The sequence below is a fragment of the Macrobrachium nipponense genome, chromosome 3 (genome assembly GCF_015104395.2).
Source record: "Macrobrachium nipponense isolate FS-2020 chromosome 3, ASM1510439v2, whole genome shotgun sequence".
NCBI lineage: Eukaryota > Metazoa > Arthropoda > Malacostraca > Decapoda > Palaemonidae > Macrobrachium > Macrobrachium nipponense.
The window spans coordinates 49463705-49483670 of NC_087202.1; the positions used below are offsets into that span (position 1 = coordinate 49463705).

The 19966-nt window shown below is 36.4% G+C and overlaps 1 long non-coding RNA gene across 1 annotated transcript in view; it reads left to right on the forward strand.

Moving 5' to 3' along the window:
* The first annotated feature begins 511 nt into the window (after positions 1-511).
* Positions 512-19966, forward strand: part of LOC135221759 (uncharacterized) — a 350042-nt gene continuing 330587 nt past the window's right edge. Inside the window, exon 1 of the long non-coding RNA XR_010316086.1 lies at positions 512-783. This is a non-coding gene — a long non-coding RNA (uncharacterized LOC135221759). The remainder of the gene's footprint in view (positions 784-19966) is intronic.

A 19966-nucleotide genomic window follows, 5' to 3' on the forward strand; every position in this document is an offset into this window, starting at 1 on the left:
TATATATATATATATATATATATATATATATACTTTTGTATGAGACTTAAGAAGTAAGATTTTATGGCTACTTGCTTTTTTTCTATTCATAACATCTACAGAGGCGAGTACTAGTACACATTATTTTCAGGATATAAACTTATATATGGAAATAGAAAACTTTTTAGAATAATCCTATGTAGATCTTGGAACAAATACTTTCGTAGTTTATTCCAGAATAAACTACGAAAGTATTTGTTCCAAGTTCCGGTTTTCACTCGCCTACTTGCGTGGATTTTATGACATTCTCAAGCACGTGGACTTTCGTGCTACGTACATTGTATATATATATATTATATATATATATATATATATATATATATATATATATATATATAAAAATTTTTCGACATAGACCTACGGTACTGTACAAAATTTTAGTCTACTTTTGATTCAAATGGGATAGTGAAGTCACTCAAGGTGCTAAGCATCATTTCATTACGGTAGTAGTCTTGTGGTGAATATTGAACCTTTAACCACTGTTCGCAAACCACTAGTTGTTTCACCGCCACTGACTTTGTTATATGATTATTATCATTTTTTACAATAGCAACAACATAAAAAGCAATGCATCAAGAGCATTGTAGGACGTTATTGGAACCGAGAGAAAATGTGTGACGTCACTCAGTATGTCTGAAGTTGTGTGCAAATGTATCGCGAGAGGGAGCAACATCTTTATGCGCCTTAGGAAAGTGAATGAATTTCCATATCTCCCCGTAGCCTAACTTTACTGAAACCGAACAGGTAGGTACCGAGGAAAATGAAAGTTTTTTTTTATAAATGCAATCATCCAGAAAAAATAAACCACTTTTCCCGCTATGCAGACTCGGTTAGCCTAGACTGGCCTGGCCTGTGAATACAGCGTAACAATAGGAACCCGATTGTTGTAAATATATAATTTTGTTATAATTTTGCAATGTCTTTTTTCACAATTTTTTATAAAAAAAATTCTTAGCTATTATGATTGCGTGTTGCAAGATATTTTGAAAATTTCCTGTTCGAAATATTTACACTATACCTAGAGCTTTTCAAGCACCTACTAGGAAGTGGCAAGTCATTTTACGTTGGCAGCTGACATTCCCTAAGCAAATCAATGCATGCAAGGAATGGAGCTTCATTGAAGGACTAGTCAACGTTAATTGGTAAATATACCAAGGACCCGACGACGATATTTAATGTAGAACCAATGAATTTGTTGATTAGTCTCAGAATAGTAGTGTCGCTGCATAAGTGTGCCTGATGTATGAGAATCTCAAAGGCGTTACGAAGTAGCTGGTTGATATATTGTTAGACTCAAGAACTTGATCGCATGGGCCCATTTTCATAACAGGTCCTTCATGATATTTCGTTAATTGTAAGTCAGGGGAAAGAGCAATTGAACTTGTTCACCGAGACTATATGCTGAATAACCACTGGTACCATTCAATTAGAAACAAACAAACAAACAAATTACCGCTTGAAATGATCACCCAAGAGAGAGCAAATTTTAAAAAGGACTAAAGACTCTTCCATTCAACAGGAGCCACGATACTGATGAGAGAACACTAAAAGACAATCATAAAATATAAGAAACAACTTATTTTTAAAAGGATATGGGCCCGCCAGAGGGGGAATCTTCCCTGTGGAGGGCTGTAGTACAGTAAGTTCCAGAAGTGAAGCGACAAATTTCAGAATTGATTGTACTTCTTTAGAAAAATTCGTGGGGTTGCCAGTTAGTATATTTTATTCCAATTATTGTCATCCTCTTTACCTGATAATACGTATCAGTGATTAACTGTAGAACCACAGAAAGTATTTCCCCAGTGAATTATGAATGTTAGTTCAATAATTGTTTATTAGAAAAAAAAAAAATTTTCCCCATAAAAACATCTGCGGCTCTCAATGTGTGATATCAAGTGTTCACCATTGAGTGGCAGCAGGAACCGAGTGCATAAGCATTGGCCTAATATGATTTGTAAATTAACTTTCTACTTTTATAGCGTTATATCGAAAATTATTATGATTTCTTTTGATAATGCACAAAGAAGTTTAGCATCTGATTAAATGAAATATAAATAAGACTTAAGTTGGTGTAAAAAGAAAAAAAATCGAAATCAAAGTTATATGCACGTTTAGGATTGGCTACGTGGTTAGGCCTATTCAAGAATCAAGGAAATATATTTTCCAGCTTGTCAGTTAATAATTTCATCGAATTCCTCAATTGTGCAAATTTTTGCATGTGGCATTGCGTTCGGAGTCGCATCAAACTAAGAATTTTCTTAGGTTTCCACCTTTTTTTTCCAGTGCATAAGTGAGACTATTCTTGTCCATACGATCCGGAGTGTGAATATGCTTGGCGAGCATTATTTTAATTCGAGTATCTCCTGTTATGCTCTCTCTCTCTCTCTCTCTCTCTCTCTCTCTCTCTCTCTCTCTCTCTCTCTCTCTCTCTCTCTATATATATATATATATATATATATATATATATATATATATATATATATATATATAAATCCCCCCAAAAAAACTCATAAATTTCTGTTATACAATTATGCTTGACTGGATCGAACTGATTACTGGTTGCCCGTGGAAATATGAATTTGGGTGATATTACTCCCTTATGATACGCCCACTTAGACAAATTCAGTCTTAAATTTCACGGTTGGAATATTAGAAGATTTTAGGTAAAAGGTTGAAGTGAAAAAGGTGGAGTTAGGATTGTGGGTAGAGGTAGTGGTCGAGGGGGGAGGGGTGGTTGGGGTCTGTCGTCTTCCTACGTAACCAGGTGGTGATTTTACGGTGCTTGCGACCGTCTTTCTTATTTTTTATATAGCGAGTGTGTTTCCCAGGTGCAAGAAACAGGTCCTGGTGTCGGTCCTAATGGTTCTATCTTGGCCTAAGTAACAAACAGCGGCCCTGCATTGTAAGCCTTGCTATGCCCAGAACTAGGCCTAGTCACCTGAAGATAGCAGCAGCAGTTAGAGTCTTTCTCGAAGATGGTAGTTTATGCTCGGTCCTAGAAACTAAAATCAGAACTACCAACCACACCCAACTTCTCTGTTGAATCTAGGTGCATTCATGGTTGATTATGTTTAATGTTGCGGAGATTTTCCCTTTACTAGCATGGTTTTATGGATATTCGCTAAAATAATTTATAATACACTATGATATTAAATGTGTTTCCACATTGCTCGAAATATACATTGGTAATGTTGGTAATCCTGTGTTGAACGGAAATTTCAAATTGTTTCGTTTCTATAATTTGAAGTAGTTACTATACTTTAAAATAATTACTGTTACCGTAATTTTTTCTTATGATTGATATAAATATCATAGATTTGATATTCGTGCATCATATGTTAGCTTTACTTTGCTTGATAGAGCTTTCATTGTAGAAAAAAGATAAGTTTTCCCAGCTACGTGTTGTAGTTGCCAGTTGGTGAATTTAGAACGAAATCCTTTGAAATTTTGTCGCTTAACTTCTGGAACTTACTGTACATAAAACCAAACAAAGTAAAGTAAGTAATCTCTCGTAAATCGGAGCATTGCATAACACCATTAGCTACCCCGTAGTGTGTAAGACTTTTCAATGCTCTGTAAACACCAAGGAGAATTACTGCATATCGTGGAACTATCATGCCATGCAAAAGTTTAAAATTACTTCACAATCTCACCATATTCCAATTACCACCATTTCACTTAAAAAGGGCGTCGGTTTGTATGGGGAATTCCCATCCAAGTGTGGCCGTACACATAGATATAGATAGAGGGTCCCCTCTGTGTCTATGGCCGTATTCACCAGACGAGTTTGCAGTGCAACCCTCCGCGCGCCAAGTTACTTTGTCCGTTTTGGTCTTTAGGAACGTTGAACCCCCAGCCCCATATTCCAGAAGGGTAGTATGCTCTCCATCTAGCCAAGGGAGTATGAAATTTAATTTGCTGTTGTTTATATATAGATTGGCACAACAATAGGACTATGGAAGGCCTTTAATTCTCTTTCAGTAACCTTATCCAAAGTTGTAGTGCATCAGTGTCAGGTTAGTTCTGTCCTTTACGATAATCTTACGGAAATGTTACCCGTGAAATAAGACTTATACCAGAAACGGGCGAAACCTAAGTGGTGGTTTCCGAATCAAATATGATCTAGGGATAATAGTGACTGGTGTTTTTTGACACATCTTTTAAATTATCCTTTTGTTATGGGAAGCCCTACCGCCCCCTAAGATCTTATTACAGAGGTGGTCTTCAATTTATCCACCTATTTAAAAGATTTCATTTTGGACGAAGTTTCATCAGCATTCACGAAATGTTTACGAAACTATATATAGAGCATGTTTACACCGGGTTTTACATCAACGCCGATTTACACGGCTAATCTGGACTGTGGTATGTTTTTGTAATTATTCTTGTCTTTAGAAACAAACGGACTACTCGTGTTTGTACCTATTTCTGCTTTGGAAACAAACGCCACTGCTTTTTTAAACGCTACAAGAAGATTAATAGCTGTTCGAGTGGGGAGACTTGAGAGAGAGAGAGAGAGAGAGAGAGAGAGAGAGAGAGAGAGAGAGAGAGAGAGAGAGAGAGAGAGAGACTCGAGTTAAAGCTTGCGCACATGACACAGCGATTATTTGAATAAATGGTTCTCTCTCTTTAGTACTATGCTACGTGAAATGAAGTTGTGATTTCTTTCAGTGCTATTCATCATGCTGTTAGGCGGCGAAGTGAATATCGAGACCTCTTTTTGTTTGTTTATATTACGGTAACTTATATTTTGTTCAATATCTTAAGGTTCTTTTGGCTCATCTCTCTGTAGTTATATGAAATTTTTTTGTTTCATGAGAATGTGTATTATTAAATAATAATGTAAAAATTTTAGATAACGGAAGTAAATGGGTAACTCCAAAGCTTGGCAATAGAAAGGAAAGTTTCTAGTTTCCCTGGAGTAGATGAGGGAACTGATGATCTGACGGGTATTACATCTTCAATTTCTTTTAGGCTTATTACTCCCACTGCATAGCAAGGGCCATAGATATAAAATTTGACCACAGTATAGAAAAAATAATTGTCATCTCGAACGTTGTTATCCAATATCATTTTCATCCATAGGCATAATATTAATATAATAATATTAATAATAGTCTAGGTTCAATAGCCTGATACCTAACAGACCATATTCACTAGTCTGTACAATTGGTTGAGAAGTGACACAAGCTCACCTTAGATAGGCAAGGTCACAATTATTAGGGTTTCCAGTTTTAGCCCGCTTTTATTTCTCGGGATTTCGGGACAATAAAAAAATAATCCAGGGATTTCCCCGGAAGTACAATTTTTTTTCTTTTAGATATATTTTCATTGTTAACCTTTAAAAGTAAATGTTTTTACAAGGATTAAAAGAAAAAAAAATGGATATTTTAGCAGGCATGCATTTCTTAAAATACTAATATATAGCTGTGCGCAACAACTAGTAATGATAATTAATGATATCATACAGAAAATACTCATTCTCCATTTGTGACAATATTTTGAAAGCTGCATCAGTGTAATCCAGATGTTATAACAAATTAAATATAATATAAATATAATATATATTATGATGTTCATCTGCTATGGGTAATAAATAGTATATTTTTGTATTTATGTGAGCTTAATAGCCTAATAACATGTTTGCAGACAGAGGGCGCCATTGACAACAGATAAGGGCTTCCAATTTGTGTAGTTTTGATAAAAGGGTGTAAGATATATATATACTATATATATATATATATATATATATATATATATATATATATATATATATGTATGTATATACATATGTGTGTGTGTGCGCGTGCGTGCGTGTGCGCTCATGCAGGACAGTACTAATTATTAGTATAAATTAATATTTTGCCATATTTCTCTAAGAATATTCATGTGCATTTAAATTAGATTCTGTATTCTTTTAATGGAGCCCCTCTATTTATAACGAAAGTCTTGTCAGAATTATTTAATTTTTATTATTCTTTGTTGGAACAAATACTTTTATGTACAGTATTGTTTAGTTTTTTGATCAAGAAATAATTAAGAATTTCTCAAAAAATCAAGAAAAATATTCTTTGTTGGAATAAATACTTTTATGTACAGTATTGTTTAGTTTTTTGATCAAGAAATAATTAAATTTCTCATAATCAAGAAAAATATTCTTGAAATTATTAAATACTCTGGATTTTCAATAATTTACCGTTTTCTATGCAATCGTAATTCTTAAACAATCGTAATTTGTAAACAATACTGTGCTTAAAAGTGTTTGTTCCAACAAAGAAAAATTAAAATAAAATAATTTTGAAAAGGGTGCTATTATGAACAGAGGGGCTCTATTAAAAGATTTATTGAACTATAAAACAAGTTATACGGAATATAATAGAAAGACACATGAATACTGTTAGAGAAATAACATGGCATAATATTCATATACTAATATGCTGACATATAGTAACTGTCTATAAAGCAATGTAACATGTCACAATTATACTGACCTGTGATTCGACATGTTTATTTACTTTGTATGTACGGCCTAAGTTAGGCTAGCCAGTAATATTAACTTATAACTTTCATAGCTAACCAAGACTTGAACTGTTCTTCATAGTCTGTGGAGGGGGATAGATAGAAAAATCAGCATTCCTGAAGGTTATGCTAAGTTAGGCTACCTTTGTTAAACTAAGGTTAGGGCGTGGTTGGCCACCCTTAGTTATTTGATGATCAACCTTGGTAGACTGGTTAGTTGTTAAAGTTGACTTGTAGGCTAGCCGGTTAGTAAAGTTTACTTTCAAAACTATAATGTAGTATAAATTTGAAGTATAGGGTAAAATGATAATGGCAAAATTGAAGAATAGCCTGCTATTAAGTTTTCTGGCAGATCAAATTCAGCTATGTCCTCTGCATACAAAGAGATTTGAGAACTTATTGATGACATTGTAAATAACAGTATAATACTTCATTAACACTTAAAACTGCAGCAGGCCTAGGGCTAGGCCTCATGATGTACTCTGTAGTACTAGTAGTAGGGAAAATGGTCTGATTTAACCATGGTTATATTGGGTGACAGTAACCCTACATGCTAATTAGTAGGCTACATGAATTTAACGTCAAATAAGCTTTAATATAAAGCATTACAACATTCACTATTTTATTAGCTCAAAAAGCAGGCTTGTGGTTGACTGCAAGTTGGCTGTGATCTAACACATGTTTACTTGAGGTTGTTTCAACATAGTTATAAAGATTTTTATGAAAGAAAGATTGTCACTATCTGGTGCCAGAAGTGGCTTTGTTGCTGCTGGTCTCTGCACTTTCTACTGCTGCCATTTCTCAGTCATCGCATAACAATGGCGCCTTATGTGCACGCATCATCACTTCTCTGTCGAATCTCACCCCTCAATATCTTTAGCAGCGTCAGCGATTGCAGAGACTAGCAGCAACAAAGCCACTTCTGGCACCCAGTGCTTGGCCATCAACTGTGTCAGTTACAGAAACAAGATCACAAAAGAACTGGGGATCACATTTCACAAGTAAGAGACCTATGAAAATTTTTATAACTGTTGAAACAATCCCGTTAACATGTGTTAGAACACAGTCAACTTGCAGTCAACCATACGCCTGCTTTTTGAGCCAATAAAACAATGAATGTTGTAATAAGCTTTTTATTAAAGCCAGTTTGACATGAAATTCATATAACTAATACTACAATGTACACAGTATCATGAGGCCTAGCCCTGTCCCTGCTGCAATTTCAAGTGTTAATTAAGTGTTATACTGTTATTTGCCACATTATCAATTAGTTCTCAAGCCTCTTTGTATGCAGATAGCTTAATTTGGTCTGCCAGAACACTTAAAGGCAGTAGGCACTTCTTCAATTTTACCATTATCATTTTTACCCTGAAGGATACTTCAAATTCATACTACATTATACCTTTAAAAATAATAATTACCAACTAGCTAGTCTACCAGGGTTGATCATCAAATGACCAAGGGTAACCTACCGTAGCTTCACCTTAGCAAAGGTAGCCTAGCTTACCATAAATTTCAGGAATACTGATTGTTTTTCTGTCTGTCCCTCTCCACAGACTATGATAAACAGTTCAAATCTTGGCTAGATATGAAAGTGTAAGTTATTCTCACAGGCTAGTCTTAGACTGTACATTGTAAATAAATATGCTAAATTATAGGTCAGAGTGGCTGTGACATGTTATACTATATGTAACTCTTAGTAATAACTGCACGTGAAGATGTATAAATAGCTTGTATGTCATGGTTCAGATGCTTTGATCTGGTTCTGTCAAGTATATACAGTGTACTCTCCCCTGAATCACAACTGTATGGATATGAATTAATGCAGATTATAATTACGTTTATACTGTAATTAAATAAATAATTTCTCTTATAAGATCTGGAGGAGCCTCATAGGTTCAAATATGCCCTAAAAATGTCTGTAGGTCAGTAGGAAGTCTGTTGTTAATTTTAAGATTTCCTGATGAGAACAAGGAGCAAGACCGCAGTCTATTTTGGGTTAGAAATGTCAGAAGGGATAAAGGGCCAAAATATGGATCACACATATTGCAGCAAGTGTTTAGGGGCCTTTCAAAAATTACGTAACGCCTTAGCGGGGAAGGGGGTATGGTGAAGGTGTTATGAGTGTGATAGGGGATGGGGAGGGGGCTGCAGTCATAAATTATACGTTTTCAGATTTTTCCCTACTTTCTTTCTTTTGAAAAAATGTAAATGTAGGACATAAGAGTGATAGTGCAGATTCTGCAATAGACTTTTATGATATCATAGTAATACTGATAATATGGCATTAAATAATATGACAAACGCATCCCTTTTCTGAGCTCCGACATTCTCTACTTTATGCATAAATTGTATCCCGGTATCAGATACAGTAAATTTTAAAATCCAATAAGATGGTTGTGCAGACTACTGAATATAGTCTGTTAGGTTTCAGGCTATTAGACCTAGAGTATCATTGGGATGGCAGCTTTGGAGACGACAATTAGCTCAGCACACTGTTGTCACATTTCCGCTGCCTGTCAGTTTGACTCGTGAATAAAGAACGATAATAATCAGTTCTGCCTCTAGAGAGTAAAACTGTAAATTTATGGTGGTAAGAAAGGCACATAACGTCGGCAAATTGGTCAACTTTATTGCGGACAGAATAGATATTTTTATTTCTACATATAGTAGTGCACATTGCCCTTGGTAAATGCTGCAAGATCGTTTACCATTACCGCTTAACTGTAGAAGAAGTACACGAGTAAAATTAAATATTTTTATTCTTGCATACGGTACATGTGTAAGTATTTACATAATAAAAATATGGAATGTTAGTCCATATATATAAAAGACTAAAACTAAAGAGGTCAACCAGATTGCTTGCAGGAATGTGATCAGACTAGAGACGCTAAAGATGACGTATACAATAAAAGTAGGCTAAGATAACATGCCGTCACCTGTAGTCATTCAATTGTTTATAAACTTCAGTCCAAGCTCCCTTTAGTAAATGGTGCATAAATCATCTGATAGTCTTTGCGGACAGCCCAGAAAACAGGTTCTAAAGCAAGGGTGTGCAACCTTTTTTCCCATTGGGCCACTAGTCACGACTCTGTCGGTATCGAGGGCCACATAACCTTACTATTTCATGTTATTTACTACGATCGAAGACATATTATGTGAGATTATACTAATAAAGATAGATAATTAGTGTTACTGATTGTATTTATATTGGGATCACAAAAATAAGAATTGTCTGAAACAAAAGTATTTTTCTTACTATAAATGAGCAAATGAAAGGCTACCGTACCTTATTATTATAATGTACAAACATAAATAATTACTTATTATTGGTTAACTGGGATCATTAACCTAAGAATGATCAAACACAGACATTTTCCTAACCATTAATGAGCAAATGAAAGGGTACCCTAGTGAGATGGTTGATGTTGCATTTGGGACACCAACTCATCAATATCAGGCTGTATGGATGATGTGGCTACACGCAGGGTACATTCCAAATGTTCATCAGTAAGTACAGACCTATACTTGTTTTTAACCAGATTCATTTTTGAAAAGAGCTGCTCACAAAGATATGTGCTACCAAACATTGCCATCATTTTGCTTGCATGAGCAGAGAGTTTTGGATACACTGTTACTGATACATGCTTCTTATAAAAACTGGTATACTGAACTATCATCAAACTTCTTTCTTAGTTCATCGTTGGAGTGTAGTTCAATTATTTTCATCTGTAAGTCCTCAGGAATTGCTGTCACATCCACAGAAAAAGTTGTAATATTCAGTTCGAGGCTCTCTCTCTCTCTCTCTCTCTCTCTCTCTCTCTCTCTCTCTCTCTCTCTCTCTCTCTCTGAGGGCAGTACTATAGCTTATTTATTTTTAGGAGAAAGGGCCGCAATGAAAGCCTTTGAGGGCCGCAGGTTGCACACCCCTGTTCTAAAGAGTACAGCGTTTCCTATTATACTGTATGAGTTGCATCATTTACATAATAATCAAATGGAGCTTATGTAATCTCGTGGGATTTTGGATGAAGGGAAGGAATGACTGCCTGTAATACATTGCTAATATGGTCTACTATAACGTTCTAGCAGGTGTTTTGGCTGAAAATATGGCAAAAACCCCAAGATGGCCTCCACATTGCAGATGCTCTTAGATTTTCATCTATAACTCGTTTAAGAGTTAACCTATGAAAAAATTTCATCGGTAATGAATTGTTCAATATGTAAAAAAAACAAATAAGTATACTAGCTTTATTTTTATAAATCCTAGAGTTTGCGAGTTGTATCCAATTTTTCACCGTATGTATTCTACTTTTTATTGCATTTCTATTAGTACCTGAAAGTTATATGAAAAATGTGATTGGAAAATCATTTGTTCACCATATAATAAAGAACATAGCACACACACAAATTTTTTTTATAATTATCTCCTTCATTGTTGCCAGATAGGGCTACAACTCAGCGGATAAGACAACGCTGGTCTCCTGTCATTCATAAACAAGTAGTTTCAAGTGACCCTGACAATATCAGTTGTTTATGTGTTCCATGCTTATAATTGTTTTTTTTGGATATGTTACTAATTCTAACTGTGGTGTTTTTTCATTACATTGTGAAACAAAACCACGAGAAAGCAGAGAAAACAGACCAATGCAGGACAAAAATCACACGATATTAAAATAGTTTGCTATGCATATACGTAGTAAGGAAATGATTGATGCAATCACTCGGACGGAATTTTAATATATCATTGCAAGATAAATCAACAGCTTCTTTCAAGGGAGTTCCTGCAGAATCGGTTGCAATCCTGTATATCGAATCTATCTTACATGATTTTATATATTAGTGATTTTATTCTCAGATTCCAGTTTTATCCCTTTGGAACTTTATTTTTTTCATATTTTGCAGTTCAAGATGTTATTTTTTCATGATTTACCCTTTTGCCATCTTGACCTAACATTTTTGCGATCATACTGATTTGAAATGTGATTTAGCGCCCTTGAGGTTGTATATATATATGCCTATTCTGATTTTAATCGTAGAGTGGCTTTGACCTTGCGCTAACGAATGGTATATTTCATTCCTTTACATTTTTAACTGAAACAAGTTTCTGAATGTAATTCTGAGCTAAATGATCTCCAGAAAGACCATTCTAATGAACATATGAGTTCTGTACAGGCAGTTTGTCGATATTGTAAGCGCCTTGATACACGATTTCCTGCAGAATTTTATAAAGAACCTCTGCGTTTCAGTAGGTTAGCCCAGTTCTAGAGGTCAAACATAAGGCTTCTTATTCACTTCAGTACCTTAGTTCCATCAATTACAGGTCGCCGCTGTGTAAGGACATGTGTTGGAATAAGACTTGCTTAATCAATACCAACCAACCACCGACCTCTAGATTCAGCGTCCACGTTCCTGGTGCCATGAGGTCAAGGCACCCTGTGCCAAAGGATTATTTACACCCTTTACCGCATAAGTAAGGAATGATCTCCTCGGCATGTTACTGATACCATTGCCTATCAATTCAGGAGGTGTTGCAAGGATCTGTAAAGAATCCAAGCCTGTTTTCCTTATTTTCGTATCCATTTGTTTTTGCTTTTGTTGTCTGTGTATCTCTGTAGCTGTGTGATGTTTCCCTCTATATAATTTGTTATACTATTATTGTGTTTTCTTTTAATTTTCTCCATTTTCGCATGTAGGCATTCGATTCTGGGGTTCAATTTTGTTACAACTTCAGCAACAGTTCAAGAACATCAACAGCAGGGTGCAAAAATGTGTCATTTATTGTAAATCATTTGTCACGGTGGATTCCAGGGTCGTATAGGCTCCATCATAGCTTTGGGGAAAATCGGTTTCATAAACATTGCAGGTTACTTTAATGCATTCAATATTGATACATAACATGTACCTTACATACAAACATGCTCTTAGCTGTATTCAGCGCATGTATATGCAGTGCAGACACGAACAAAATGGAAAGATATGTTGCTTAAGCAAAACGCCCATGCTTTTCTTTCAAGGTCAGTTCTCTATATAACATGTACAAACATTATAGATAAACAATACACACAGGTATACCGTAAGAACAGACAGCTGACTAACAAACAAAGGTGGATAAAATATTCGCAGCTCCATTCACCTTTCATGTCAGAGTTACGAAAACACAGCGATAATGAAAATTATTATTCTGAGAAAAACAAAACGTTATTAAGACTCAAGAATCAGTATCCCAAACGAAACAAATCGTTATCGATATTAAATGTTCTAATGCGAATAAGGTGTAAGAGAGACAGTACTCCAAGGCAAAGAAGCATTACGTAGGATCAGTACTGTAAAACATGTGTTACCAAAATTAAGTAATCCAAGGGAAACGGAACATTGTCAAGACTCATTGCTGCAAGGAAAATAAATTTATACAAAGATTCGGTATTCCCGGAGAAGCGAATATAGTTGCTGGAATTCATCACCCCAAGCGAGCGAATCTTTGCAAAGACTCGATACCGCGGAAAAAGGAATCACTACCAAGACTCGAGCTTCAAGGAAAACAAAGCCCTACCGAGACTCGATGTTTCCACAGAAACGAAAGGGTCCCGAGACGAGACTCGATACCCCAAGAGAGAGAGAGAGAGGGCGGTTAAATTGAGAGTAAATACACCAATTACTCGTTTTGTCGTCTGCTAAATCGTCGCTAATTCCGTTGATACAATCGCGTGCCATCAACAGTTACAGCTCGGCAGATGAAACGTAATGAGCGCAATTGCTGGAGATTCTATTAACGTAGCCCTAAGTCGCGCATGTGTAGATTTGCCAGGATGTATACTCATAACCGAGAGCACAAGCGTATTAAGAGATATTATCGTCTTCGGCGGAGTCAAGCCCATTTTTGTCACGCACGTAAACACAAATAATCTCATCTGCTTTTATTTGTATTCAGTTTACTTTAATATCCAGTCTTATTTCATTTTTTGTAATTGACTCGAGATATTGATTTTTTTATCAGTATGTTTCATGAAACATAAATGCGTAGAAAGACGGTGAATAACACTATATTGAAAATGAAAGGTGTAAGTTTTAGGTACAGTGTAAAGGCGCATTATTTATGTTTTTTTTTTCTTTTTTAAGAGAAACCAGGGTATGCTGTAAGGACACTGAATCTCACTTTCCTCGTCATGCTTATAGGATTAATTCTATTTTATCAGTGATAGTAAATGTATGTTTTGTTATTTACTCAATTTTTATCTTTTTTTTTCCTGTACTGGGATTCTGTTTTTGGAAACCTGAAGTCCATGTTAATGCCCTCAGTGACTTGCTCCTAAAGATTATACGCTCTTGACTAGCAAAAATCAAAGAATGTTCTTACTTAAGAACAATATTAATATCAACAGCCTTGGCAAAAATATGAGACTTCGAACTTTGTGCGAACATTCTCCACCGCTGTTAACGAGTGAGGACGTCAGGAAGATTGGGGGAAGGAAATTGATCTTCCTTTATCTTCTTACGCAGAAGGGACCTCTCATGCCCTTTCATACCTTTGGGACACTGAAGGCACTGATAATGTCGAGAGATTTGCCTAATTATGTACGTGTCATCCTGAGCTGTACAAATATCTTTTCAATCTAAGCATACCCACATCGACAAAGGCTTCTATTGAAGAGCCGAGGGCATAGGAAAATGCCCCTGTATTTACCTATTGATAGAGTGATGATGAACTTGCAAGAGAGAGAGAGAGAGAGAGACGCACACACACACCAACACTCAGAGAAAGAAAGAGAGAGTCAATCACTCCTGGGCACTGATAGAGCAGCGATGAGTGAAAGAGAGAGAGAGAGAGAGAGAATGATTTGCGCCCCATTTGATCTGATGGCGGTATAATAAACCCCATCATTTGTTTGGTCAAGACATCCAGTGCAAACACGAGGGGCTAAAAGGGAGCAGGGAGAGAGAGAGGAGTCGATTGATATCCAACGATCAGAATCCGGTGTCTTTGAGGCCCACCAAGCACGCACGGGTGCCACTTGACACCGACTTCACCGCCGGGGCATTATCGGGCGAATTTCAGTCAATGGAAATCCTTCATGAAGCCACGTCGGTGCCATCAGCTGCTGTTGCTTTCCCGCGTCATGATGCCAAAAGCTTTTACTGAAAACACCCGAAGGAGTGTCTGAGGTTCCTGTCGGCGCTCACTCCTCCCGCTTTTGGTATCGTCTGAGGGCTTATTGAGATGGCTTTCCGCTTCTAGGTAATGGGTTTCTCTCTCTCTCTCTCTCTCTCTCTCTCTCTCTCTCTCTCTCTCTCTCTCTTTCCTTACTCCTCCACTTGCTGACAAGGAAAAGAAGAGGAAGAGTGATTGAAAAAGAAAATCATCTATATTTTCATTCAATCAAGTGACTACTGTGCACTTGGAATTCTCCGCCTCCATGAACCACCCCCACGGGTCCCTATCGCGGTTCTCCACGTCCCTGGTGCTGCTATAGACTTCTTCCCCTTCTTCGTCTTCTTCTTCTTCTTCTTCCTGGAAGTCATAAAGATAGCGATACACAAGCCGGAAATTTGCCAAAATGAACGACGCACATTCTTCTTCATCTTTGTAGATGAAGGAGTTGGGTGGGCGGTGGAGGGAGGGGTTGGGGAGAGGTTGCGAAGTGATCGGAAATGGGGTAGGAAGGGATTGTCGATAACACTGACGCAAGATAAGAAATTTAATGAAGAAGAGCTGTAATATAAGCAGACAAGGAGAGTATAGTTCTCTCTCGCTGCAAGTTGATCAAAAAAGAATAAATGTTAGGTTGAATACCACAGGTTATCTTTTGTTATTCATCTTACATACTCTGATAGATGCAGTCACCAGTTTCAGGCTTTTGAATGATCATATTGATTTTCATGAGGTGATGTCCTTACAACTGACAGACTGCCCTCTCCCCCTCGGATTACTCGGTCTGTTGAGTGACCGTTCTTTTCCTTCTACTGCCTAACTTTGGAACTTTCGACCTGCCTCCGTTTTTCCTGTACTCTGATTCTTCCTTTCGTACTAATACCGAGCTTTGGTGTTCTCTTCCTGCTTATGTTAACGAAGAATCTGTAACCTGCTTCCATCAAGAGGCATTTCTATCGCTTCGTTTGAATAGAACGAACTATTTTTATCCTTGCCCCTTGGTTTTTTCGAGGTGTTCGTAAAAACAGTATATATATATATATATATATATATATATATATATATATATATATATATATATATATATATATATATATATATATATATATATATATATATATACTATTCTATATATATATATATATATATATATATATATATATGTATGTATGTATCTATACACTTATATGTAATATATATCACATAGATACAGAAGTTTTGCAGTTTTACATTAGGTCCTATTCTGGTAATATATTTTCAGGTCGTCCAGTAGAGTGGAATTTTTCTTCTGATATTCAAATACATTTCTCCTATATTAATCGCTTAGTTGTTGCCAGTTCAAATCTCGTAAAAATGTTTTTATAAGGTTTTTATTTCCTCAGTTCATCCTATTGCTATGTGTTTGTGTGTATCTACCTGTTTACACAGCTAATCTTACAGTGCTCTGCTTTTTACTGTATTTATTTTAGAAGTACATTTTTTCGAGATATCCTTTCGAAAAGTAAACAGGATTTTGAGTTTGTTCCATATGAACGCTCGCGAATTATATAATAATAATAATGCAAGGAATCCCTCCACCCACAGACTTAATCCACACAAGCCCCCCCCCCCCCCCCTCCCACACAGTAGCAAGACCTCATAAACACACCCACGATCGCCCTCAAGCCCTTATGGCTTAGTCCCCCCTAATTCACAGCTGCTTATAATAGCCATTTCCCATCGCATTTATTTCTGCGATTCTCTGCTTGTCTTGCTGGCCCTGGGCGCCTCTCGTAACTATAAAATCAGAACCGGAGTGGATGTTTTCGTGTTGAGGTATTACCGACCCTAGTTTATTGGTTAGGAGAAGTTTTCAGTGTTTTCATCTCTTCCTTTTCTCTTCTAGTTCATCAGAACTGCAGTCTTATTTTTATCTTCTCAGAAGTGCATTCTCTTATCGGGATCTCAGAACTGCAGTCTACTATTTTATCTCCTCAGAACTGCAGTCTCTTATTGGTATTTTCTCATAACTGCAGTCTCTTAATTTTATCTCCTCAGAACTGTTGTCTCTTAATGGTATTTTCTCATAACTGCAGTCTCTTAATTTTATCTCCTCAGAACTGTTGTCTCTTATTGGTATTTTCTCATAACTGCAGTCTCTTAATTTTATCTCCTCAGAACTGTTGTCTCTTATTGGTATTTTCTCATAACTGCAGTCTCTTAATTTTATCTCCTCAGAACTGCAGTCTCTTAATGGTATTTTCTCATAACTGCAGTCGCTTATTTTAATCTCCTCAGAACTGTTGTCTCTTAATGGTATTTTCTTAGAACTGCAGTCGGTTATTTTAATCTCCTCAGAACTGCACTCTTTTATTGGCATTTTCTCAGAAATGCAGTCTCTTATTTTGATCTCCTCAGAACTGCAGTCTCTTATCGGTATCTTCTCAGAATCGCAGTCTATTATTGGTATCTTTTCCGAACTGTAGACGCTTCTTTTTATCTTCCCAGAACTGTGGACTCCTATTTTTATCATCTCAGAACTGCGGTCTCTTATTGGTACCTCTTATGAACTTCATCCTTATTCGTATCATTTGTTTGTATCGTCTCAAAGGGCTTTCTTTTTATTTATATTTTAGAAGTGTAGTCTCCTTTCAGAACTGCAGTGTACTTATGTTTTCTCGAAATTGCAGATTTTTTTTTTCGGAGTTATTTGTATTTATATTACCCTAAGATAATATTCGTTTTTTATATGTCATATCACTTCAGTCTCTTGTTATAATCTGCACAAGCTTTCAATTTTTTCATATCGTCTCAGGAGCACATAGATCTTGTTTATGTGTTCTCTAGCCTATAGCTTCTGGCAATATAGCTACGATCCCCAATATATTATGTCTTCTCTGGGTTCAAATCCTCCGTTCGTATCTTCTCAGAGCTTCAGTCTCGCTAGTTATAACTTCTTAAGATTGCAGTCTTTTATGTAAATATGTACAGACTCTTTACCTATAACTTCTCAGGGCTTCAGTTTTTCTTTTCCATTTTTTAGGATCGCAGTCTAATTCAATAATTTGTAGGACTGTAGTCCTATGCCAGTGTAACTGCGACATTAGTTTTGCTTTAGTTTAAACCATTCTTGCACTTAAGCAATTAAATTTGTAGTTAGCACATTTTTTTTATAACTTCTCCATTTTCTTCTTTTCATGAGCATAGTATCATCTTTGTTTCTGTTCAGTTAATTCGTTTCGTCTTTTCATTTTTCATTGTTAATTTTTTTTTATTAAACCTTTTCAGAGCTTTGACGTTTTGTTTAAACATTTTCGGGTCATTAGGCGCTTGTTTGAAGCTCTTATATTAATAGGTTTATGACAATAAACTATCGCTAATGAATTTCTAGGACTTCATCATTATTTCTTGTTTACTTTTTCCTATATTTATAGGCTAGCTCTCGAAAAACCTTTACTATGAACATGGTACACTATAAGGTCTGTAATGTTTCACGAATTTAATATAATTTTTATTTCATTTTAATTGACCTCCAGTTTAAATGTTTTCATTACTTTGCTCATTTCAAATTCTTCAGACCTTTGGTCTTTTTGTTCAAGCCTTTTTAGGAGACGTTCTCTAGTTAGGCCTTTGAAGCGCACTCGAACTGAAGCGGGTAAACGTTTCTGGTTGAAGTTTCTTCCGTAACCTGTCTGTTAGTCTGCATTTGTCTGCCTGGCTGTGGTAAATTTCTCCCATTTGCCACTTTTCCAGAACCCCATGGTGAATTTTAACCAAACTTGGCTCAAGTATCCTTTGGTAAATGGAATTCAGTTATGGCGAAATGGGTGACAACACCATCACTAAAGAAGACAGAGTATGAAATATGGAAACTTAAGATGGGGCCATTTACAAATCTCTAGAATTTCTTTGCCAGATATGACAAAACTTATTTAAAAGATACTTTTGTTCAAATCATGACTTCCTAGGCCAGAGTGGGATCACGTTAGTGGTCCAAGGTTTTACACAGGAATGTGTAAGAAAAATCTCAACCTTATATTTTCAATTACATCTTTGCAGGTGCTTGACCTTTTGTTCAAACATTCCTAGATCAGTAACACTAAACATTTTATAGATTACTAGTTTGTTGTTCAGACCGTTTGATATTATTGATCTTTAGGAAACTGACTTCATGTGTAAAACTTTCAGACATTTACCCTTAGTGTATTCTGTGTCGGATCACAAGTCTTGTTTGAGCTTTTTCAGATCGTTGCCATGTTACATCATAAATGACCTCTTATGTATGATTAGGTTCGATCTCCTTTAAAGAAGTGAAGTGTCTTCCAAGAAGAATGGAAAGGGTGAGAAATGTGGAGACACAGCATATGGGAGAGGATGGATCAGTGTGTTTTCAATTGGTTTGGCCACGTGGAGATAATGGAGGAAGATAGGTTGGTGAAGAGAGTGTGCACTTCAGAAATGTTAGGACGAAGGAGAATAAGAATACCCAAAGAAGACTGGATAGATGGGATTAAAGTAGCATTGGAAAAGAAGGGCCTTAACATCCAGGAAGTGAGACAGTGCGAGCACGATAGAGGTCAGTGGCGCAGTGTGTGTGTAGGGCGGTTCGACTCAATGCTGGTTAGCTCTGCGTAGATGTATGAAGCAACTAGTGTTCTGGAAGTTTTCTTAGCAAGGGGTTCATCCACGATGCAGTGGTTTAAGAGTAAGTGTGGCAGTGTTACTTGTAATTAATTTATTTTCTAATGAGCCATCTCCAGTTTAAGGAAAACGGATTCGTGTATATGTATATATATATATATATACATATACATATTTTCAGTGTATGGGAGCATAAGTGTTTTCATTATTTTCTGCCGTTAGCGTCCCAGGAGCGACATTAACATCGACTGTCACAAATCGTTTGGCTGATGGTCGCTGACTACCAAGTGTCCCTCAGGAGTGACCGATGTACGATAATTTCAAAAGACACTGGGCTCACGTTAAATGTTCCAGTCGCTGATGAGCACAGAAGAGTTAATGGGGGATGCTGTGGGGATGATTGGTAATGAGCTATTAGCTGTCCGCAGTTTTGACAGACGGAAGGATGACATTGAAAGAGGATCTTCGCGATATGAAGGCAGTTCATTTTGTTTGTCCCGTCTCTGTTTTTTTTTCTTTCTTTCTTCAAGACCTCACTGGCGACTTACGGTCCATTAGAGACGCAAATTGTTATTGACCGTTCCAGCACCTCAGGATGGAGGAGAGTAAGGGAAATTCAGGGGCGAAACGACAAACTTTTTG